General features: G+C 42.1%; 1 long non-coding RNA gene across 1 annotated transcript in view; it reads right to left on the bottom strand.

Annotated features, from left to right (window-relative positions):
- The window catches only part of LOC106036509 (uncharacterized), a 193,490-nt gene that overhangs the window by 128,787 nt on the left and 39,720 nt on the right, over positions 1–24,983 (bottom strand). Inside the window, exon 2 of the long non-coding RNA XR_010834103.1 lies at positions 18,168–18,254. This is a non-coding gene — a long non-coding RNA (uncharacterized lncRNA). The remainder of the gene's footprint in view (positions 1–18,167; positions 18,255–24,983) is intronic.

Below are 24,983 nucleotides of genomic sequence, written 5' to 3' on the forward strand. Positions count from 1 at the left end.
ATAAGCAAAAGCATGATGTTGTTTCAAAGTGAAGGCAGTGTGGATTGTAAATTAAGAACAATTCAACAATCTTGAGCTGATGTCTAGACATTCACAAGGAGCTGTCAGGGCCCTTATTTTTATTTGGCAGGAAGGAGGTCTGCAGAAGGTATTAGAATGAGCTGTCACGCAAAGAAGATAGCATCATTCTGTCCACTTTTTCACTTACACAATTGCATTTTCCTGCTATAGAACTGGCCATGCCCAGGCAGCATCAGCCAGAGATATACTTCTCATCACATTTTAAGTTGTCAGGGCCCCACAGTGACATATATTCCAGTGGGAATAGCATCATTGTGCCTCACAGCAAGAGCACCTGCAATCATCTATGAAGTGCCTTAAAGAAAACATACAAAGCTCTGCTCTCCTAATTATTATCTTTCTGGAGAAGACATTTACTTTGGTAAGAGTGTTGTTAACTAACTTCTTCGTTAATGGGGGAACTCTACACTGGATAATATGACTTTCTTTTCCTGGAGCCTAATAATTTCACATTATTTTAAGATGTTAATAAATGAGGTTGCCATTCCAAGAAACAGACCACAGTTCATTACCATATGCTAGTCTTCATTTATCACAAAATTTTTCATTCACTATCCGTTCCCACTAAAATTGTTATAAATAAGAAGCTGAAGTAAAGGTCCAGATCCCTAACATCAGCTAACTATCAGTGATTCTTTTTTGCTAAAATATTTCTAGCTAAGGGTAAATTTATTTTAACACAAATAATTTCTTGGTCTTCTGTTCTTGATCTTCACTGGAATTTTCTTAACTTACAGGTTTCTGCAGTTGGAAGCAAAACATAGGGGTTGAGATTTGCTAATGAGCAGAGATGGTAGCAGCCCACAACAGCTTCCACAGAAGCCATCCTCTTACAGGAGGACTCCCCATCTCACTGACCTGCCCAAGCAGCTTCTGAATAACAGAAAGTAGGGGAGAGAAACCATGTGTGTCCTGTTATTGATCCCATAGGTGACAGCATCCAAACCAGAGCACCTATTGCTGTGAGGACATTTACTGTGATATTCTCCATTTTTGCCTCTTAGAGGACCTCCATTTATTTCCTAAAAATCCTTCAAGGGGTTACCTCTTCCCTGACTGTTAACATGGCAATTACAAAATACTCAGTCCTGTAGGAAATGTTTCAGGATGACAGTTTCACAGGCAAAAATCTGCTTTTCCTACTCTTAGGATCCATATAATCTAGACAACAAGGATACTAAAATGACTAGGATTTTGAAGTTTAAGCGCCTGATTTGCAAGCACAATTAGGTATTTACATTCCAGAATATCGCTGCAATTTGAGCCTACAGGCAGAGATCATTGCAGAAAGAAAGGCCTTGTGAAGGCAGATAACAGGACCCCAAAATTTGTTGCACTATCTGGCAGGACTGTCACAATTTTCTGCCCATTGCTTTATGCTCGGATTATCGTTCACTTCTGCCACCCCAAAAATCCATGCTCATCTGCTTTTCTCAATGTTGTTTTGACGTGATAGTTGTTCAGGCCAGCTCAGGAAGAAATTCAACCTTCACACACAGAATTCCCCACTGCTTGCAGCTAAGCCTGTCCTGTGCAATAACTCTCCCCAGTGATGCGATTGGAGCTGTCCTCCCTGCAGGGGCCAGGTGCAATATGGACCTGCTCCCCTGAGAAATAAAAAGGGTAAAAACAATTGAGTTCATGGTCAAATTGGTCTGTCAGGAGGCAAGAGTTTCAGCAACCTGACATTCCCCTTGGCATCTTCACTTTCCATAGTGCAAACCTGTTCCTTATTCCTGCACAAGTAATTGAAGGACCTTCAAGGAAGTAACACCAGTGCATCCCCATTTCAAGTAAGCAGAATTAAAAAAAAATGAATAAATAAAATTAAACCACCACACCATGGACAGCATCATAAACCAGATTACTCAGATGCATCTGCTGTTTCTCTCACCACTATAAAGGACTCTTCAAAGACACAGTGAAGGTTCATTAGCAGACACTGCATGATTGGGGAAAAAACAGAAGCATACAGATCATCAGCTTATAATATATCTACATTGGGGGCAAATAGAGGTCTTCAGATATCTGCCTCAACTACTCAACACAGAATTTACTTAGAGAAAAAAAATAAGACTCATTCTCCAGCAAGTAAATGTTCTGTTATATTGGATTATAGGGTGCTGTCCTTGCTCAGTTACCCCTCTCTCATCGCATTAGTCTTCAGCACAGCAGCAGCACGTTTACATGCTTTCTTGGCAGTAACACAGTGAGACAGGCCCATATTGAACACTAGTTAGGGAAGACATGAAGAAATGGGAACATTACATTGTGTTTTCTAGATAAATTAAGATTTCACTACCGGATCTTCTAAAAGCCAGAGCACCACTTACTCCATTCATTCTGCTCTACAGCATGGTTAATGGATATAGATAGCTGAACTGGTGCCTGAGTAGCAAACCACAGTCCCCCTCAGATTGGATAAACGCTCAGCATTGCAGAGCTGGAGCAATTAATTTGTCACTGATAGGCAAGTGGTGTTAGAGAGTAGTGTTGCTTCTCCACCTTCACCTTGTGCTGAACTTGAACCGCTTGCTTTCATGACTGGAGAAACTTGGAGTGAACTGCGGCTCTGACTTCTAACAAATCCTCACATGCATACGCCAAAAAAAGAAAAAGAAAAGATGCTTTCTGTCAGTTAAGTTATCCTCTTCACTAGGTATAAAGAAAAAAACAGGCATCACCAGCTAACTCTAGCTACAAGTTCCTTTTAATGGTTGAGTTCTTAATTCAAATGAAATGATGCTTACTCTATTCCCTTGCTTTCTCTGTCTCAACTGTCAGGACTGCAGGGTCTGCCAGAACAGGGCCATATGAAATATTTATTAACTCGTCTTCAGGAGAATACGATGAAAGATATGAGAGAAGTTGGAGCCAGAAGTTCCTTGAGCTACCTAATTGAGAGAAGACCTGACATTTACCTATCAGAAATCAAGCCAGGTAGGCAACAACCCAAAGCTGTCAGGTTTATAACAGCAGATGTTGTAAAAGGGAACGAGACCAGCTGAGGACAATAATGATTTGGTTGGGGTGTTCCTGCAAGCTAAGTCCATAATTCAACATTTAACCTTGCCAAGCAGCAGCTCAAAGCTATTCCTTTTGTAATGCCCAGAAATGTAAATGCTGTTAAATCTAAAAAAATGCACCTGTGTATCTTGTTTCATGCTTGTCAGATGCAGTTCATCCTTTAAATTCAAGAATACAGTCCCTCTTTTTATAATCTTTTCTAAAAGAAGGAAACAAATTTGCAGAATAAGATCTGTAGAGAGGTACAAGTTTGTCTTGTATGGGTGAGACATTAATGAGTTCCTATAAATCTTGTCTTCATCTTTGATATTTCTGAATGACTGTTATTTAAAAATACCAAAGAGTAAGTTTTGAACCTTTTGCTTCCCTGCCATTAAAACAAAACAAAGATTGAAAGTCCCACTAAGTTATTCCTCCACTCTTCAGTCAGATTTTAAGTTCTGTAATTGGACAAATGACTAAACGATGTGTGTTTCAGCTTTGCATTAGCTGGGCTAATATTTCACCCAGTTTAAGTAGTAGCTAATGAAGTTCTATATAGTCAGAAATGCATAATACACATGTATATATTAAAATAGATTATGGAGATAAACAAGATCTCTTCACGAGCATTGTTCTCTACCTCCCTCCCCCCCCATTCCCCCATACACACACACAAAGCACCATAACACACAAAGAAAAATTGCAGGAAGTATCTTGGATAAGCAGATTTTAAAAAAAGAGAATCCTCAAAGGCCCTCAAGATTTGCAAAAGTCTCTAGATTTTCAGTGAAAAAATAAAAGCCAGTTTCATTGCATGAAGGGCACTGACAAGCTTGATTTCCTCCTTCATGAGTGTGATAAAACCCAGAGATATAAACTTCCAGTTCGGCTAATGGATGTCAATGTGCAGAGACAACCAGAGTTGTGTTTTCATGTAAAATTCATAATATAAATCCTTGAAGCCTTCTAATTAAGAACTGTATATATCTGCCTACTAATAAGTCAGATTACTTATCTCCCTCCTCACAGAGGGAAATAAATAAATGTTGACTAAACACAACAGCGCTTAGTAATCAAATGCAAATATTCTTCTCAATATAAAGATTGTTTCTGATAGGAAGTTGTATACAAATCAGGCTCTTCCGTGCTAGCATATTTCTACTCCAATTCAACATGAAGAGTTATGCTCGTGTCAACTGTGGCATGGTATACTCAAACTAATTACACAGCCAGTAACTTGACCAATGGGTCTGAAGTCATCCTTACTTTGAGGTCTATATCCACAAGGACAAGTCAGATAGTCTCAGAGCTTTAGTTCAGATCCAAGTTATCACACAATGAAGAGCTAAAATCATCCAAAAAGATGCATCGAGTCAGGTTTAAGTAACAACGAATATGACAGATACACCTCTGCAGCAGCTGAAGGGTGGAGACAAAAAAAGGACTAAAACCAACGGAATTAATCCCCACTGAAAAGTCAGGAGACTGAGGAGTTTTAAAATGAAAGTTCTATTTGTGTAACTCCTGCTAATTGCTCTAATGAGAGTTAAACAAGTTGCTGGCCAAACTCTGACAATCCAGAACAGATGTTATATTCCGCTAACAAGACTTAAGCGGAGGCTACAAACCAGCCATTCTCATAGCAAACACATCCTGTGTATTCATGAGTAGCCAACTTAAACCCTGAAGCTAAATCCACTTGTTTTCATGGAGTTAAATCAAAGGACTCACCTCCAGCTCACTTACCACCTAGATGGCATGACTTCAGGCAAAATTTAAAAATGTGAAAAGAAAAATACATCTTCCAAAGAGGAAATAGAAACACCATCATGGTCCAGGAAAACAGACTCCAAGAGATAGATACCTTGAATGCAAACACACCAAGTCATTGCTTCTCCTTGAGTTTTCTGCTTAGCTTTATAGAACGTACTCAGCTCTTAAATGCAAAGAAGCTAATTCGGGTGAAGAACATGCTCATTGCCTTGATGCACAAGAACCAACTCAAGATTTTGCTTTAGGTTCTCTGACAGGTTCTTTACTCAATATCCATTTATACTACAAACCAGCATTGCTCATGAGCATCTACCAGAGCCGGTTAGAGTGCCAGGCCTCACTTTCCACATAGCTCAGTTCTTCAAATTTCTAGTGCTTTTGGTGAGGATTTTAACAAGCTTGTTATCTAGGCTTTTTTTAAAATCATTATGCATTTTTAAGACGTGTGCTGTGTAAGATTCCCTTCTACCATTAGTATGAATTAGAAAATAAAAATGAAAGATCTACATTACAGAGGTTTGAGCTAAAGCTCAGGGAATCAGGAAGCTAGATTTTCAGAGCAATTGGGGAAGAAGAAAATGTAGAGGGCATTACTTAAGTCTCTCTGGGGACTTTGACCTTCCACTATAAAGAAGTTACAAATATTTGACAGACATTTATGAAGAATTTCAAGATAATACAGATGAAAATTACAGCACAGGTGCTATATTATTATTTCTCATAAGTAGAACAAAGGACTTCAAGTAATAATTCCTAGGATCTAAACACAGATGCTAATGACCTTGGGCAAACCACTAATATTTCTTGGCTTCCACAGATCCATCTAACATGATCTAGAACTTAAAGAGAGGTACAAAGAAGAACAAGTAACAAACAGAGCAGTAAAATCTTCCTTAAGGTAGACATGACATAAGAAGAACTAAACGGTTTGAGACCATGAAACATCTGTTTAAAATGTGAGATGATTCAAAAAGCAGATGCATAGGCTAGATATAATTCCTGCCTGATACATAGTGTTTCATCACTGGAAAATTCCACAAGGAAAGAAAAGCCAGCACACATGAAGGAATGGGTACACCCTAGTTTGCTTCAGAATGCTAATGTGAAATGGTTCAGAGATACATTAATAGAAACAAGTTTACATCAAGACATCTCAACGTATGATCTCACTAGCTAAAAAAGCACATTGCAATAGCAAGAGGAATAGAGAACAGAGAAAGAACGACTGCAGATTCTGTCATGAGGATGCCCAGAAATACTAATAAGACTCAACTAAATCACCTACAACCCTTGTTTGCTCAAGAGCATTTCCTCAGCACACTAGAAAAACATAGACCAGACGGGGAATCAAATCAAGAGAAATTTGATTACATCTACAGCAAAGAGAGATAAATGACCTGTAAGACAGTGTCCAGCCACAAGTTAGTCTATAAGACACAACAAAGGAGGCATTTTGCAGTAGAAAAGAGGCAAGTGGAGTGCTTCAAGATAGCCGGAGATAGGATCATGAAACCATCAGCAACTGTGTGCAGCTGCAGGATTATGAAACCATCAGCAATTGCACATAGCTGCAGGGGGAGGCTCTTTGTTTGTTAAATTACCTATGGTACCCATTATCTTTGGGATGAATCTGGCTAGAGGCCCAGGGAATTTGGAAGATGCCATCTCTGCTTTCATCAGCTAAACGAAGAGGTCCTGTCTGTTTTCCAGTAGCTTGTATATAAAACAATATATAACTATTCCATGGACAAGTTCCTCTCAAGACTTGGATCAACCCCTAAAGCATTTCTGGAAAGGAAAGACAAAAATTCAAAAAAACATAAATAGAGCCAATAAGACTATGCCATCACAACATTTTACTTGCTAGGTGCCTGTACAGCTCATTACCTATCTGGTAGGCTGAAACACTACTAAGCAGTTAAGTTTGGCTGACTGAAACACCTATGAGTACATGGATGAGCATAAAGTGACTATTAAGTCAAAGGGATTAGAGGGATCTTAAATACAGCTTTGCCCAAGTAGAAACTTAGATTTATCTTGCAATATCTCCTTTAAAGTGTTGTTTCTAGTCTATTAAATGACTCAAAGGCCAATGGTGAAATTGGTATTGTGAGCTCAGAGCATGAATAAATTTTGCTTCCATTTTTTGTTTGCCACAAACTGAACTTAAAACACTGTGACAGAAGCACCACAGCCATATTAACAGGTTAATATGACTATTAGCACATACGTAACCTCATTACAGCCTGACTCAATCTCAGCCCAATCAGATATTGCATAGTTTACAAGCAACGTTGAACCTTCTATGGAGTCTTAGCAGAGTTGGCTATATGACAAGCTTACAGGACAATTTTCAAAGCAATAACCCTAAAAGCTGGAGAGATTACTTCACGCCCAAAACCCAGTGTGGAAAGCCACAAACTCCCTCCCTGATCCTCCCTCAGCTCCACTTGTAATCTGAGCTGCAACCAACTCTCACTTGACTTCTAATCAAGCCCAGATAACCATAAGTGCCAGTACCATGCAATCTCTCATTTTCTCCCCATCATTTCAGGGTCTCATCATGAGTTCTGCCACCCCCAGTAATATATTTGATATTAATGTTTCATTGTTTTCTTGATTTTGTATCTGGAACACGTTGTCCTAAGTGGCAGCTTCACTTTTGCCTGAAAGGACCATCTGACTATGCAGTTCCCAAAGCTAACTCACTGGGGGTCATTCAGCCAAGTCTTGCCTACAGGAAGCCCAAGTCCCTGTGTGGTTATTTTCTCTTTTTTCCACTCCTCTCTCAAAGCATTTCTCAGATGAGAAGAACAGCTTATCTAGAAGATCTTTCCATGAGGTTTCTCCACCCAGCTCTTCCCTCCAGCTAGCTAGGGCATACTGCAGTCTGATGCCAAATTTAGCAAGATGCAGCATGTTAAGAAGCACTGTTTATTTTCTAGAGAAATAGCTGCAATTTCTTTTCATTTCCACTCTTAAGAGTACAAATATCCTAAGCACACACATGATTTTGAGTGTCAACTCAATTACAATGAGCTCTGCTGATGGAGTCCACAAGTGTGTTCTGGGAACAGACACAGAAGAAGAGCTGTGGTAAACAGGCATATCTTCAGACCTCTAAAAAAATCAATTGTTTTATTGATTTAAGAAGTAATAATCAAGCATTCACTCCTGGCTACCTCAGAAGGCATCTGACCCACCCAAAGAGCTGTAGAACATTCACTCCATGAACATTTTTACCATAAAGACTTGACTGTTTATTGTAGAGGTTAATGAAGCTCTGAAGAGAACGTGGTTTTGCCAAGATTGTTGCTTTTGGACAATACCAATCTTAATACAAATGAATAGCATGATAGACAGACCAATTACTAATGTTTCCAAACAAGCTTTGAGACACAGGGCAGCTGTAACATAACTTTTTTTTAGTATACTATTTCCTCTATTTTATGAGCAATATCTAATTGCAGTCCCCAGTTTCTGAATCCAGCACTCTAAGAAAGACTGAGTGCATTGCTCAAGACACTTTCTTGAGCAAAGCTCCTAACGCAACCCAGCCCAGTCACATTGCCTAGGCTCATGCAGAAGCCAAAAAATCCCCACCAGAGAAATTTTGTTGGATTTTTATTTATTTCTTGCCTCAGCAGTGAAAGGTTATTTCTGAATGCTGTCTGGGAAAAGCACAGCTGTTCAAAAAATGCTGCTATCCAGTCCCTTTGGTAGCTCAATTTTCTTAAGCAGTCACAAATGCTTTTTATTCTGCAGAGAGAGTTCACACAGCATGCATGGCTATGCACATACGTACAAATATTGCTTGGTTACCTCTCCCATAAATATTTTCTCTGCTTTGGTATAATACCATACAAGGATGTACTAAAGTTTGAGAGAAGTTTTTTTCCCCCTCAGATGTGTGATTGCTTTGATGTGTCAGCATGCACAGAGAATGCAAAAATGGGAGGGGCCATATGCAACCTACACAACAATGTTAGGGGTTTTTAACAATCTTGGTTTTGTTACTAAATATGCAGAGAAAAAAAAGGCTATTTAGTTTTGTTTCCCCATAATCCTTCAGTTCATGTTGCAACTACATGTCTTATCTAGCAAAGTAGGACAGGTATCTATAGGCCTCAAGAGATTAGAGAGGTCTACTAAATATACAAGTAAGAGCCATGTCTGAAGCTTCCCAATCATCCCAAAATCACAGGCTAAACTTCCTAAGCAGGTGTCAGTGAACTGCAGGAACCTACATACTTATTGTAACAGTAGATTCTACCTACTACTGAGGGACCACTAAGGATACAACAAGTTTAAAAGTACAGCAAAATTATCTCACTAAAAAAAAAATTAATCTCTTCCCATCTAAGTCTTCACTAACCTAAAGAGTATTCTTTTTCCCTATGTATTTTACAAGTTTGGCTGCTTCAGATCTTACTAATAAAAATGTAAGAGAGTTGAGTAACAGAGTTGAATGTTCCTACTTTCAAACAGAAGTCCTGATGAGTGTCAACAAATATAAAAAGTGAAGAAGTACAAAAGAAGAACAGACCAACTTCTTAATAATTTTCTGATCCTGTATTACCAGATATGAAAATCTTCAGGGAAGACTTGAGTCCAGTGGAAACAGTCTTCAAGGAACAAGAAGCCTGTGCCTTGGAACTTGCCTCAGACTCAGCCAGTGCCTTTGAATCCAACGGTGCAAACCTTGGGACTGCTCCACTGATGTGGTATGTGGTTCAGGATGTCACAGAGCCTCACAGTGGAATATGGTTGTGTTCATCACAGCTCCCCTATTACACTACTACATTTATCTTTGCTGCTATCAGTCTGTTAGATGTGATTTTTTTTCAGAATAGCTAATTCTGATATTTGTGGTAATCCATTTTCTTAAAAGACACTTTGGCTATTCTTATCTTTAAGATTATCTCAGAGGTGGCCTCAAGTAAGTGTTTCTCCCTAGAGACTGGGAGACACTGTTAGAGGAACAAGAAGTCCAGGTTCATCCATGCAGTTCTACTTTTGGCCCCTCCGCTCTTCAGAGATTGTCATCTGATTTTCATGCAGAATTCTGATATCAAAAAATGAACTTGCTAGACCAGTGCCAGCTCTTGCCTCCAAGAGGCAAGAGCCTGTCCTGAACCATACACCTTGTATGGTTCACTGGTGCCTCTATATGACAGATACTAAAAGGATAATGTAGACCTGAAGCAGTACCAAGAATCTTGAGTGAAATAATTTGTGATCCTCAAAAGTCTGGCCATAAAATTTGACCTAGAAAATTCCTTCAGTGTCCAAAATCTTTCACAGCTGACTCTCAAAAACATCCAGTTTGGAGTGACAGTGAATGACAAGAAAATCTAGACCATATCTTCTTGTATGTACTGGCACCAAGCTAAGGAGAAATAAGAAAGTCTCCCCTTTCCATCCCATCCATCAGAGCATACTCCCAAATGCTCACTGTTCCACAGCACAAACTGAGAAGGAAAGGTCACCTGCATTACACTGGAGCCTTCAGGTGCATTTTCTTCCATATTTAAAATATTTATCTTGGAAAATACAGTCCTTCTCCCTACTGCTTACTACATTTCTGATAGCTTCAAGTAACAATGATGTAGCAAAGAGACCTGCTTTGGGTATGGATTCCTTTAGCATCCTTTATAGGGAGATCTACTCCATAAGGGACCCAATCACTCAGATAAGTGGACACCTGTTTCCTTATCAAGTATGTGGCTTCTAAACCCCTGGCCTCCTCAATTCATGGATTAACCAGTAACACAAAAACATCTGAGATCTGGGCTGAACATTGTTGTTGCTCTATGCTGTATTTAACCCAAACTCCCTAATCTAATACTCCATTAATAGAATAACCAAGCACATTGAGAGCTCCGGAGACTTTATTGGCACTAAATGTTTTCTCAACAGCTAGAGTATCCTTTCAGTGAGGAAAACTGAATAAATATGTAAAACATTGCATTGGTTTTACATGCAGATTTTTCAAGAAAAAAAAGCTATTGCTGGACAGCATAGGACTTTTAGAGGTAGATTTTTCCATGAACATCTCTTCTCTCCCTTCTTCCTGGCTCTTCTCCTTAGATTTTGTTGTTTTCTTTGCCCAAAGGTGTTGGCTTCTTTTCTCTGGCTTGGCCCTGCATGGATTTCAAGATTATTCCAAGTTATTTTTGCACAGCCTCCTGGATCATCTGTTAGAAAGTGGTTCTTTAAAAACATGTTAAAATGTTTTAAATGCAATTCAGGACTGATGAAAGGCACTAGTTTGACTGAAACATCCAATTTGTTTCCATTAGGAATACATTTCAGGTTAGCCAAAAAACATATAGAAGATATGTATTGACTTTCCCATGCAAATTTTGTTATTAGCTTTTCCTTAGTATGCACATACTCCAAAGCCTTTGCACCTCTTATTTCCGTTCACTCAGTCATTTATTCTTCATCATGTATGTGCTTGGAGGAGCACAAAGGCAATAGTTGGGTAGGAGAGGTCTTGCAAAACAGGCAGGAGGCACAAGACCAGACAAGGTGTTTGTCCTTCCTGCACCAGGGCTGGAAGCCAACTCTGGAGCCAAAGGCCCCAAGCACAGAAACACCTGCACGCATTTATCTACACTTCAGCCAAACTCATTAGGTAAAGTCTTACTAGGGGAGTTTAATCAACTCAGGAGGTAACATATAGGACAAACTTCAGCCCTGCGATATCATCCTCAGGGGACACTTTCCTTCTTGTCATCTCCCGTAGTAAAGTCATAGTTAAGTCTTAACATGACATTCCCATACATCACTGTAAAGACCAGGAAGAAATCCGTACATACGGAGTTCAAAGGCAAACAAACAACCTCCCTCCCCAAAGCAATACCACAATGTTGATAAGATGACACCTAGACCATCCTTGCGCCCTCCTAAAAGGGAACCTGATTGCTTTGCACCCTGCTGCACTGTGCCACGGGATGGGGTCGCTTTGGTGCTCAGGACTGGAATGTTTTATCAACTGCAACTTTGGCATCCTGCCTGGCCTTCACAGATGGAAAAGACCCAATATTCCCTGAAGGCCAGAGGCTCACAAGAACCAGGACACATACACACAATACCTGCTGCAAGGCATTGCTCTTAACCATCAACCCACTCCCGCAGGATGGAAAGAGAAGAAATCCCCTTCACACAAGTTGGTTTTGCAAGGGTGTGTTGGCTTTTCCCTCCTCCCTCATCACATTATATAAACTTGATGTTTTCTCCATGACTGTTTATTCAGCAAGTTTGTTTGATGAACTGCATCGTGCCTTTATTGCTATGAATCTTGTTGGCTAATTTTCTGGGAAGAGACTGCACTTTTCCCACCACTGGGATTACATAAAGGGGACAGAGCTTTGCAGTATTTGGTCATTCACTTCTCAGCAGGGAGCTCATTGATTTAATTGCAAACATTTGCACTGTGCTGAGAGTTCTGCATTTCCCCATATTACAACTTCAAAGCATTAAAAAGTTGACTATCACTCTCACAATTAAAACAGATTCTCCTCTCAGAAAAAAAAAAAGGAAAAGCCTGCCTCAGCAGAACAAGCTTCGGATTGTTTTGAAAACTTGAGTCAGGAGGCAGAGCATTGCTAGCCCCTGGATAAAACTTGGAGTCAAGTCTTTGCATTTCACGTGCCACATACTGGTAAAACAAGTATGTTTTGAAATAGAACTGGTTCTTTTCTTAGGGAAACAGCTTACAAACACACTACCACAAAGTATCAATTAAAAGCCACATGCCAAAATATCGACTTATTGGTGCTTCCTGAAGTTTCTTCCCAAACTCCGCCCCAGACTGCAGTAACAGAAGATACAATCTCCCTCAATCAGAAGCCATTGCCCAGGCCTAGCTCTAAAATTGAGCTTATACAATGTGATGGCAAAAAAAAAAAAAGATTCTAAGTCCGTACGGAGTACATTCAGAAATAACATTTAAATCTGATTAAAAAATATAACCAGTTTCAGTAAACTCTACAAAAAGTGTTACTAAAAAATTTCTTTACATTATTTCAACAATATAAGACTCAGTAAAAGAAATAATAATGCTCTTATAAAAATACCCTCCAAATCAAAACATCTTGGGTCAATTTTAACTGAAGCATTTTTTTTTTTGTCCAGTGAACTGAAAAGCACCTATAGCTTTAGAAACAAATATGAAACAAACCCTACAGCAAACACCATAAGAGCTCAGGTTATTTCAGTGTTAATTCCTGTTTGCATCTACCCCAAGCAATATAAAAACTGACGTGCAGTTCTCAACTCCACAGCTGCACTGAGCTCCTCTTCTTGTCTATGAAATACACAAGACCATGCTGTACACCCAATTCTTAGCCAGTTAACAATCCCTTTTGGGCTCAAATACAGCTATTTTGCCAGAATCTCACACAATGCTTCACAAGAAAATTTATTCCAGATAATCAGTGCATCTGACAAACAGGAAAAAGGTCACAGCCCTGAGAAATGGGTTCCCACTGAATTCCCTTCACACACACAACCTTGTTCTCCCTAAACGAACAGCTGGGAGCCAGCTGAAACATAAGAATCTCTCTCCTCCAGACTTTGCTCTCTATTCAGGGTTTAAGACAATTACACAGTTATTTTGTGTAAGAAAAGTCAGTCGGGGGGGAGAGACAAATGGTTTTATTTCTCACCCAGCTACATAACAGATTACCACGAGCACTAACTCATCTGTCTTTCCACTATTTTACTTTCATTATAGGTTGGAAATGGGAAGTCATTTTTCACAGGACGGATCTTTAACTAGTTAGAAATTAAACTCCTCAAACTGGTGCATCCTGCAAAAGGGAACATCCATTATCCAGGGCCCATGGCTTTGGTTGCACCTTATTTATCATCGTAGCAGGTCCTTCTTCAAACCTAACCTCACCAACTTCCCCTAATTAAAGTCAAGTCACAGAGACAAGCGAAAATTGTGTCATGCTGAGCGCCAGAAATGGCTGAACCCAAAGCCTAACTATAAAAAGGGAGTAACGTATCAAGCTGTTGTGATACAGACAGCACCGTCCATCTCACCACAACCTTCTTCTACCCTGATGAGCAGCAGATCTTGCTTTCAGCTTTCCCAGCCTCTCCTCCTCGGAATGTCCTCTGCTCAATTGCCGCCACCAGCCTCCTGTCTGAAGTAGTAAACAACACAGGCAACCCATGTGGTTGGTCCCGAGCAGTTATCACTCCAGTATCTGGCCTGTTGCTCCAGTGTGATGAGACATTTTGGTGTGTGGACTGTCCCCACCTCTGGTCAATGCCCCAGGTCCTTGGAGGACTTGAGCTGAAGCAGCTCTCCATGGAGCACAGGGCAGAGCTGATGTAAGAGCACAGCTCAGCCTGTGTTCCCTGCTTCTCTTTGTGAGGCTGCTGGCAAGGGGCAGCATAACATTACACTTTTACTCCTGGAACATGGGGAGGATTTCACTTCGTCTTTTGAAGTTATCTTTATTTACCTTTTTTTCAACCTCTCGCTACATCATGTGGCCGAGCTCCACTTCATCCTCTCAGATTTTAAAAGCATGAGGTGGCTATGAGGGGTGTTTTGCTGACTTCACATCTAACACATGCTACATAGCATTATTCAGATCTCTGCACTCAGCTTCTGGTTGAAACAGAAAATTAGACTCTTGGAAGCGTTGCTTATATCAAATGAGTTTTTCTATATACATTCATTTCTATACTCACAGGTAAATCATTCAAATGAGCTTCCACCACTAGTGATCAACTGCAAAAATAAGAATACTTCGAGCTGTTGTATGTTAATATTCTCTCCTTTGTGAGATTATAGGGTCAGTCATTTGCTATGTTCCTAAACATGCCTATGGATTACTGATCTGGTTTTGAAAAGCTGATAGTTAAAATCTCAAATTTCTTGCCAAAACCTGAATGTGTAAGTCCATTTCTATCACTTCCCTTTTCTTTTTTCCCCTACAACTTCCTTTTAAGAAGGGGACAACACCCAGACTTCATATTGCAGAGGCAAAAAAAAATATTCCCAGTACCTCTTTGCTTATGCATTGTGCAGGCAACAATCCCCTTACCCACAAAATTTTTTTCAGTCTCAGCTGAACACCTGGAAAGCATCCAGAGATCTGGGACTGCTTCACTCCCTGTTTAGCTGAGCCACTGGTACAGTAACTGCCATTTACAATTTATGAGACCAAAGCACTAAATTAATTGCTTTGAAACACTATCATTGTGATCACCAAGAGCCTCTAGAAGTAATTACATGGATTTTATGACCAAATGCAAGAAAGAAAAAGAAAAGGTCAGACCTGCACTGAGAGTTTTGTTTCTGTTTTCATAGCCAAAAGGATTTTTAATAGAAACATGCTGAATTACAGTGACCTTTCTTTCTCCCAACTTTTTAATTAGCAGAATTGCACAGCTACACCATACAACACTGTCATACCAAGAATGAGGTGATTAGCTTTGAATTTACTGAATGTGATAGCTGTATTTATGGCATAAGTTGCAGGGCTGTGCACTTCCACACTACACTTGCGTTCAGCTGAGCATCATACACCAGACTGCTTTACAAACATTATTTAAGACTCACAGTATGCCATCAAGCACACACAGATGTTAGAAGTTGAAAACCTACTCTGCTGCAATTGTCTCAATTGCTCTTTTCACCCCTCATTTTATACCAGCAAAACCTGGAAATAACTCAGGAACAGAGCACAGGACTGTGAGAACAAAAAACATACCTAAACAAAAATCAAGATGATAAAAACCAGAGTGTTTATTGCCAGGAAAAGCTATCTTAGAATAACAAGGAGAATTGTTTTCTCAGCCCAAAGGCTTGCTTGTGAGATCAAATCTCAAATCAAATGAATTCACTGGTTTATATAAAGGTTCACGCCTTACACTCCTGCACACACCACAGCAGCTCCCCTTTCAAAAGATGCCTTAACTAGGAGTCAAAGGTGTCATTCAGTAAAAACAAGAAGGAAGTCTTGGTTGTACTGCATCGCAATCCCTTAAAAAGCCTTTCCACATGTTAGTGCTGTTCACATTTTTGGTTCCACCCAATACAGAGAAAGAAATGCCCCAAGCATAGAGCTGAATACAATCAAGTTTCTTCAACATTTCTCCCATTTTTTGTCACCTCTTGGCCATTAACATTAGGGTATACACACAAACCAATCTGAACAGAACCCAGAGGTGGAAAAAGAAAATTTTATTTGTCTTAAAGAAGTCTCTTCCTGTGTTCTGCTGCATGTTGGTGTGAAGTAAAGGCAGGTTGTATTTATGGCTATAGCAAGACAGATTTCTTAGAGGTGCTGCCACTGCTGAGCAGTTGCTGAACAGCACTGTTTGCGTGCCACCAGCTAGCAAGGAAAAGGGGTTTGGACTGCAAGTTGACAGCCTGCCTGGGATCCATCCCATGCTGTGCCTGTAGTCACAATCCATGCATTAAGCCCAAATAGATGCTGAAAACAATGAAACAAAGGTCCTGAATTGTTCTGCTTTAGGAGACGCTCCCTAGGAAAGGCCAAACTCCCTCCATGCCCTACACTGCTTGAATCAGGCAAGTGAATCACTGCAGGCTGAGTGCTCCTATCATTAACATTACTACTGATAGCCCTGAAGACATGTTTGTTTGAAATCCTGCACTATCATTCAACTGCCCCTTTAATTCCACTTTTATTAAAAAAAAAGTCCCTTGCCTTCCCATAGCACACTATTCTCCTGCTGCTGAGTCTCCATACAATGGATCTGAGCTCCTGGACATTATTTTTAATTATGTAACAGCCTTGAACAGGCGTACAGTTCTTTTAGAGCCTCCTGGCACAATGCACTGCAGGTCAATGTTGAGTGCTACAAGTGTCTAGGTAGTAAAATAAATAAGTTAGAATAGTTCAGTTGGAAAGGATCTACAAAGACTGAGTCCAACTGCCTGACCTCTTCAGGTCTAACTAAAAGTTCAAGACATTATCCAAATGCTTTAAACATGACAGGCTTGGAGCACGAGCCACCTCACTAGGAAGCCTGTTCCTGTGCTTAAACGCCCTCAGAGTAAAGAATTTTTTCCTAATGTCCACTTTAAAATGAATATTCTTGACTGTTCTTGATTGAACTTTCTTCAGTCAACTCTACCAGGTCGATTCTACCAGGTCCATTGAGACACCAAATTAACAGTTATTTCAGAATGACACTAGACAAATCCTTGAGAGATCATTTTGCTAGACTTACTGAATTAAAAAAAAAAAACCCTCTCAGGGTTACCAGAATTTCTGGTACTCAAACTAGCTTTCTTTGAGCTAGTTCCCGCTTCTGCCAATACGCAGGTATTGCCTTGGCTGAGGTAACTTGTAAAATCCATGCACAAGACCAGAACCTCAATGTTTTATTAGAATTGCTTTTGTCAGGTCAACTCAGAGAAGTCTGTACGAGTTCCCACCAGTTCAGAAGTGCTGGGGGTGTCTGGGGCACTTGGCTGTACACTATCATAACAGAAACCCAGTATCTGATCTTCCTAAAGGAACTGAGTCATGGTTTCAAAAACCCCATCCAAGCTTTATTGCACACACCTGCGCTAAACACTCAGAGGTGTGTTCTGCATATATACACCTTTGTCATCTTCTCAGCATCTTACCCAACACACACTTCCCGAAAATACCCAGCTGGCACAAGCACACACTTTTGGAAGCCAGACCCTGGTGCAGGGTGGCATCACTCCAGGGAAGTCAATTTACACTGGCTGAGAACCTGACCTATATTTACCTGCTTAACTTAGGGCACCCTATAAACTCTGTGCTCACTTGCAAAAGCCTGAACTGCTGTCTGCTGTGCTAGGAAAACTCATTTTTACTTCATCCCCATTGAGTGCATAATCAAGTCTCTGCCTCTGCTGTGCATGGAGGGGGTGGGGATCATGGAAGAAGGAAAGAGGGGATGTATTTTTTTATATGTACTTTTTTTTTTTTTTTAAAGAGGTGTGATGTGATTTTTATTGTATGACTATTCACCTGCTTGCTGTGACCTCCTAAGCATATTTAAGAGGGAATCTGACACTAGGACCAAACACAAGGCTGGAGGAGAAGTCAGCTAACAAAAACCACATGTGCTCAAGCATTTTGCTTTGCCTTGCTAATATTGAAGAGATTTGTTTTGCTCAGTAAAGCACATGCATTTCAGCTCATTCCTGCAGGGAAAAGCTAATCCTCAAGTTATGGCAATAGAGCCTGCTGATATGGGGAAGGAAGGAGGGGGCCAGAGAACCAAGGGAAGGGGGAGAAAGAAAAGATTCAGCATTTTAGCCTGACCTGACTCCAGGTTCACACGAGAAGAGGTGAAGCTGCAGCTGTCATGCTGAAGGGAAATGCAGTCATTTATAAACCCAGGGAAACCTCCTGGGAAAGAGAAGAAAAAAGCATTCCTTAAGACTGGAGTTAAAGGCAGGTTTTTCCCACCACATGAGAGAGCCAGTGCACCCAGACCAAACCAGTGCTATTCGCACTGCAGCTCCATCCAGATTTGCTTCCTGCCCCTGCAGAGGCAGAAGCCACCAGCATTTTCCACATATTCTCTCCACTGTCCCAGTCCTCTGGGAGTGTCAGTTCTACCACCAAAGCACATGAATTCATCCACTTGCGGTACCTCTCACTTCCAAAAGATCTCATGGAAACAGCTACTGTCCAAGGTGGCTGAGCCCCGAGAAAACAATTACAGCTTGTGCTTCCTGCTCTCCCCCAGGTCCGAGCATCAGTTTCATTAACGTTTTGACTCATCTTTGTTATTGGCAAGCATGTAAAAAGAATTCTGTGCAGCCATACTGGGAATAATTGCTGTGAATATATGATTTTTGGGGGGTTGGACCCGATGATCTTTCGAGGTCCCTTCCAACCCCTTCGATTCTGTGATTTGGTACTGAGATCTTTCAACACATCTCAGAGGCAAGGGAGAGAAACAACACTGATTGCTCAGGGGGCTATCAACCATAGCAAACAGCAAATCACCTAGAGAAGCATTTGATCAACACAGAGACAGAAAAACTGAGTACCGAACTGGTCTGCGACCCACAGGACAGAAGAACTCAAATTGCAAGAGGGCTCACAGGGAAGGAAAAAAACCAGCAATATTCCCAGACTAAAACAAAATCTACAGCTACCAGCTAATCTGTTCATGTTGAATAACTGAAACAGGCTTTTTGATAGCCTCTCAATCTCATTTTATGAGGAAAAATAAAACTGGGAGAAAAATGCAGTTACTTTCTTGCAGCAGCTACTTGGATTCATTGTTTCTGTGACTTGCCAGTGAAGGAAGGTGATGGGAACACTCCTCCTCTGCTAAGAGCCCTGGCAGCATGTGCTTAGCCTGGCAGGGGAGCCCAGGGTTTCACCAAAGGGCATATTATATCCTGCTAATTGAACCAGCGTCATTTTAGCATCTCCCCATGAGCCTGTCAGGTTTGTGCATGGGCAACCAAGAAGATCTTAATGGACCTGGGAGGCTGAAGGAGCCAGAAGGACCAGGCAAGAGCCGAGAAAATGGGCCACAGTGGGAGGGTATCAAATCCTTTTGGGTTAGTAATGCACCTTCCTGGACACGAGGCAGAAGTCTAGGACTGCGTTAGATAATTACCGTATAAGAGAAACCCAGCAAGGCTCCCCCCAGCACACAAGGCTTTTAACAGAAAGGAGGGAAAAAAAGAGTGCAATTAATACATTTGCTGCAGCTTTCCATCACATTCCACCACCACCACTCAGCTCCAGTTGTCAGCATGTGTCTGAAACGAACCGCCCTGCGAAGGCGGCAGCCCCGCTCGCACAGAGAGGCAAAGGATAAGATTTCAGGCAAGGCTGGAGCCCACTGTTAAGGGATCCAGCCCAGACAGATTGCCTGTCAGCTACAGCTGAAGTGCAACTTTGGCTGCCCTTCTCTTGATGAGTAATAGCCAGACTTCACCAAGTGCGAGGTACCTGGCTCCCATGGAAACCAAAGTTTGGTTCTCCAGTGATGGGTAAAATCCAGCTCACTCGTGAGGAAACATATCATGAAACAGAAAAGGGGATTCAAAGGAATAACGCTGATTTCGCTTCTATATACACTCTGCTCTGCAAGGGCACGGGCTGAAATGCAGCAGCAATACCTAGGTTACATATTATTTGTAAAAGTCCCTACAGAATCATGCCTGAGTATGTGCACAGAGGGGCAATTCCTGTTTCAGAGCATGAGGAATCAGAGTATACAGATAAAAAGGTGTGTTTTTTTTAATCACCCCAGATGTAGTCAGTAGAAGATCTGAGGCCCAGAGAAGCTACATGATTTGTCCAAGATGAAACAAGGGGTCGGAGGTGGATCTAGCATTTATATCCATGTTATTTGAGCCTATTCAGTCCTCTGACCCTGCCTTCTCTCTCATATGGTAACTCAAATAGCTTTGGGTGTGTACCTCATAATACCATTTATTACATACATACATCTTCTAGCATACGCAGCCAAGCTCCTTGTGGGATTTGACTTCTGTGTTTAATTGGCAGGCTTGCTTATGGAGCTAACAGGTGCGCTAGAAGGGAACAGAGAGCACATTCTCAGTTCACAAAATGTGCACTGCAAGCCATGCTATGAGACCTAATCCAAAGAAAAAAAAAAGAAGCCATCCAGCACCATCCAGTCCCTCTGCATCCCAGAGAGCCCAGTAACCAGTACCTTGCCCACCCACCCAACACGCTACGATGCCCTCAGGCTGCCCTTACGGGCACTCGAGGAGGGTTTAAGTCATTTGCACTGTTTTTCCCTACTTCTCACACTTTTTGTTTAGTGCTTGATCCCAGTGAATAAGCACTTTGATACTGGATTCACTGTGATTGCAAGAAGCACCAGTTTTGGAAAGTTCCCCTGAAGGTCTTCAGGATTCCTTCCTCACAGTGGATGGGAAGATTTAACATGTTATGTTCTTCTCTTCACTGCACCATCCAACTACAATTCAGGAAGACCAACATGGAAGCCTTTTCCATCCTTAATGATTCTCTGATTCTATGTAAGAGAAATCATGCCACAAAGACATACCGCAAATGAAATCTGTTCATAAAGGTCCCAGACTCATCACATCACTAAGACCATCTCCAGCCATGTAATATGGTTGCCAAATCCTACAGCTAATCCCAGTTAGATTGTAAACTCCGAGGCTTGAATCAACATCTATATTTGCGCAGATTGCAGGAGGCTTTTCACATCCAAACTGTCCCCTTGGGTAGAAGCCTCGACATCACTCTTTACCCAAAACTGCAGTCTCCAGCATTGTTTCTTTTGGGGTGGGCACCATCATGTCTCCCGTGGTCATTCACATCAGTAGATGCTTCCCCTGGGGCAAGGACTTGCAGGATCCAGTCTACCAGGCCTGTCTTTTCTGACACAGATTTTCACAATATGGCACTAAGACAAGGGTAACATATAGCTGGGCTTGCAAAAAGAACTACATCCAGCTATTGCCAGTCTCCCAGGCATTCAAACCTTTATTCAAGAAAAGCATTTCTCAACCTTGTATTATTTTTTCCCCCTTGCCTCAATTAGAAAACTGCAATCATTTTTTCCCTGCCTTTAGCAACTCACTCCGACTTCTCCTTCCAAGGTAAGTTGCAGCATAAGTTGGCAAGCCCTGTTAACAGGAACAAAAGCATACGCTGATCCGAGAGGGGCTGGGGCTTGTGGTTTACTCTGAACACTGCTGTCAAGAAGGTCTCTCCAGGTGGGTTATGCAAGACCAATGCTATCTACATGAAGAGAAGAAGGTATTTAAAAGTGCTCAGAGTCAAAAGATGGCACCAACCCATGGGTCAAACAGCCCCTAGGTAAGCAAGGAGGGGTTTGTCAGAGGTGGAAGTCTCCTTTCTGAGTTTCAGGAACTGAGCTGCATGAATAGAGTTCCTCAAATGCCTCCCTCAGCACACAGAAGCCGTTATTTGCTCTCTGGCTTTTGAAGAGGAATGCAGTTGGTTTTGGCTCCTCTGGCCCATCTGCTGGGCGAGGAACCTGACAAGGAGCACAACCCAGCCAGCCTGGAGCAGCAGCTGCCCCGCAGCCAGGTGGGCCAGCCCCAGAGCTGCCTGCTGGCGAGGTGGGCTACGTGATCGATGGAAAGAGGTCCTGCCAGGCTGCCCCAAAAACAGCTTCCAAAGTCCACGTACACAGGGACTCGTGGAAGGTACCCCGGTGTAGCCAGGCTGTTCTCCTCCGTGCTTTTATGTTTCTCTATGAAGCTGAAAGCAGCTCTCTGCAAATACACATGCTTTCCCCTCCCTCAGGGCACTGGTAGCCCAAGGATTTCTGCAGCAAATGGGACCCTTTTATGGGAAAGTCTAGACTTCCTAATGACCTTGGAAAAGCAGCCAAGTCCTCCTCCAGCCAGCCAGCACCGCCTCCAGGCCGCTGTCTCTGTCCCATTGCCTGGGGAGCCCTTCTCCTCCCACTGCTTCCACCTTCTGCAGCTGCCTTTGGTCCTCAATACAGCCAGCCACTTGTTTCATAGCCCCTTCCTCCCTTGCTACTCCTTACCAGCATGGCTAACATACCCCTTTCTCCATCTTCATCACCAAACTTGCACCCTTAAAAACATAGTACTTCCCTCTGTTGACCAGATACCTTCATCTTGTTTTTTAAAAAAAACTTACTTTGTGACTGGTTTCTAGAACTACCATTTAACCTATTCCTTTCTCCAGCATTGGCTAACCAGCCAGCCTGGCTTTCACTACTGCTTTCCTCTCCACTGGGGCTCAGCCTGCAGCTCCCACCACTCCCTCCAAATACCCAAGCAGGTTTCACTGCCAGTTCCCAAAACAACACACAGCAGACGAGGTGTAGTGTATGGTTGCTTTGCGCACACACATGACAAATCTCTGTGCACAATGTGGTCTCAACACCGACATTTATAGAAGGAGCAAGCCCTGCTCCCCCACATCTGGCTGCGAGACTGATCCTCTCCATCCCTACACCTGCTGAACAGCTCAGTCCAAGCGTTTGACTTTGGCATTATATATGCCAAAAGTGGCACAATATATGCTCAAATATATGCTCAAAGAGGCACAATTTGCTTTGGCTCCTTGGGTACTGACACACAGCACACCCATGTTATGTTCCCTAATGAAGGTCACCTGAAGCACAAAGCCATATCTAACACAAGTGCTCTCTTTTCATGATGGGCTAACAAAAAATAATAATCTGAGTATTTCTTGCTCGCAGATAAACTTGGCCATCGTGCTAAGGAAACTGAAGCAAATAGAGCCAGTCTGTCAACTGCAACACTCAGCCCATTGCCTGCTCTGGCTGTTATTTTACATAGGTCTTAAATGTCAAACAGTGTTTGGCACAAGAGCTTCGTGGCTGCCCTTAGAGAAAATCTGACACCTTCACTGTTTCCCACTGCTCTCTACTGCTTGGCTAGGGGCAGGGGAAGTACAGGCTATCTCATAGCTCCCTGTTTTTTCCTTTGTCCCCCCCACCCTCACAGGAATGCATGAAAGAGGAATTAGTGGTGTTTATTTAAAAGGGACTTGCAAGGGGTGCAACACTTGGTAGCATCAGGCAAGATTTGGTGCAACCTGTTGGTTTTAGCTTAAGGAAGATGGAAATGCCAGGAAATTGATGTGGTAGACATTTAGCAATGGTCTCAGCTGTTAGACTTGACTTGTTAGACTGTTAGCTGTTAGACTTGATTATGGGTTTTAGCACCTTTTAGCAGAAACAAGTTATAATGACACTACTACCCAAACTCATCCCACCACCCTGCAGTGCCAGTACACCTGTGCCAAAGCTGGTGAAGACACTGTCACACCTTTACCATCACCTGGCTGCTCCTTTTTCACTGTTTCTCCAGAAGACACACCACCATGCACAACACACCAAAGCCCTCCCCAGGAGCTGGAATTCCCTGCTGACACCGGGATGGGAACAGGAATGCCAGGCACATCCCCACAAACTGGGCTTTAAGACTGTGATCGGGTTACCGTAGCTAAACAGCAATGACAACTGAGCCACAGCAACTCTGTGAGCACACACTGAGCCAAGGGGAATGGAAATAGGATTCGTCTCGGCCAAGACCACCCAGGCTGCCTGCACCACACGGGTCTTCCTGCAGGGATGCTTCTGTGCCCATCTCCATCCTCAGCTCTTCCTGCTCTCCAGCATCAATCCAAGCCAAGCTGATCGATCTGCAAAGATGCAATACTTGCTCTCTCTCATCAGAAATCAATGAGGAACAGACAGCATTTGGCAGGACTAAATACAAATACATCCAGGGAAGTCTGTAGGTACAAGCAGTTATCTAAGCACATAGTCTGCAGGGGCATTAAATGGCCCTCGTGAAAGCGGTGCTTTACACCAGAAATGCATTTGCTCTTGCAGGTCTAAAAAGTCATCAGGCAGACAGCATAAAAACAGCTAATGCCTCATAGCCAGAACTATTTATGCTTGTGAGTTTAAAAAATTGTTTAAAAAACTCAGCTGAGGACCTAAGACACTGTTCTTCCTATACACCTTGAGTCCCACTTGGGTTCCCTCATGCACCATCTCCACCCCATCGCTATATTCCCTGCAAGAAGCTCCCACCGGCCTCAGTGAGGGGGCTCTGGGAAGCTCACAGCGAGCTCTGAGTGCTGTGAGAAGATGAGCCTTTCCCATGGACTTGTTGCTATTCTGTGTCTGCACCCAGCTGGAGCCCAGAGCTGCAGAGGAAAAACAGGAACCAATCTATTTATTGTTTTAACCCTTCACCTCCTGGGGAAAAAAATACTGCCTGTGGTCTGAGGTGAAATTTGGGCAAAGGCTAAAGGGTTGGGGGGGGGGGGAGGAAAATGAGTGAAAAATAAGAGGGAACAAAAAATATATTTCCAGAGTATTCCAATACAACTGTACTTTAATAACAGCAATACTTCAATTCAGCCCTATATTGATCACACTGCTGACAGGACTCCTACACTGATGGTGTTACTGGATCCGTCCTGAATTTGTCCCTGTTACTGTGGAAGTAGAAAAGATTGTTGGAGATGAGGAGGACAAGGGGCTGCTCCTTATTCAGAGAAACTCATTCATCAATGCTCTGATGTGCTCTGCCAGTGGTCTAGAGCAGAGGAGGAAAGACTCAG

The sequence above is a fragment of the Anser cygnoides genome, chromosome 11 (genome assembly GCF_040182565.1).
Source record: "Anser cygnoides isolate HZ-2024a breed goose chromosome 11, Taihu_goose_T2T_genome, whole genome shotgun sequence".
NCBI classification, from domain to species: domain Eukaryota; kingdom Metazoa; phylum Chordata; class Aves; order Anseriformes; family Anatidae; genus Anser; species Anser cygnoides.